This window comes from Astatotilapia calliptera, chromosome 16 (assembly GCF_964374335.1).
Source record: "Astatotilapia calliptera chromosome 16, fAstCal68.1, whole genome shotgun sequence".
In the NCBI taxonomy this organism is placed as follows: domain Eukaryota; kingdom Metazoa; phylum Chordata; class Actinopteri; order Cichliformes; family Cichlidae; genus Astatotilapia; species Astatotilapia calliptera.
Genome location: NC_137437.1, coordinates 14,481,169 through 14,482,069, shown reverse-complemented (window position 1 = coordinate 14,482,069; position 901 = coordinate 14,481,169).

Here is a 901-nt window from a genome sequence, read left to right as displayed (position 1 = left end):
GGCTCAGGTAGATAGGCAGATGGCACTTGAGAGAGAGGAGGATTTTTTAATGCTCTCTAATCCTGTTTACAGTAAGTCTTTTAGGAGAGCTCACCAAGAAGTTACTGGAGCAACACTGGGAGGGGAGGGTACTTAGTGTGGAGGAAACGTGGTCAGAGAGGAGGTAACAATGGCTACATAAAGGCCAAAGAGCAGCCACATGTACTCTATGTATGTAGAGGAATGTGAGGCAGGTCAAGGATTGAGTTGGCCATTAAGGTCATTTTGGGGGAAAAAAAAAAAAAAAAGAGTCCCTTTAACTGGCAGTCACCCAGTTAAATGTGCACTCAGACTCATGAGCTCAAGAGATGACATTTAGCCACTTGCTATTTCGATGGGGTTTAAACAGTTTTCAAACTGGAAATCTGCTTCTTCTTGCCTTTGAGTAGACCAACTTTTTGTAGCATTTACAAAGAGTGTTTGAACACACATTTGGAGGTTGAAATTAAAATAATATGATCCTTAAGCAAAAGTAAGTATATTGTTAATTATTGTGATATTTAAAACGTGGGTCATGTAATCTCTCATATAATCTTAGATTTGCCTAAAAATGTGAAATTTTAGCTTCATATACCAAAATGCTTTGGGGTTTGTTTTTTTTACATTTTAAAATCTGAGGCATCATCAAAACAAACAAGCAAACAAAAAATGAATAATAAACAATCTTTAAAAAACTCACATTGCTAAGGACATTTAGTGATACTTTCTGGGACGCAGGTAAATCTCAGAATAATTTGAAAAAAGAAAAAACATGAAATTCTTAGTCACAAACTAAGATCATACTGGATTGAGAAAATATGTGCAGCAGATAGTTTAACTCAAACAGAACAGAATGTTGGAGTTTCCAGAATTTCATATCACA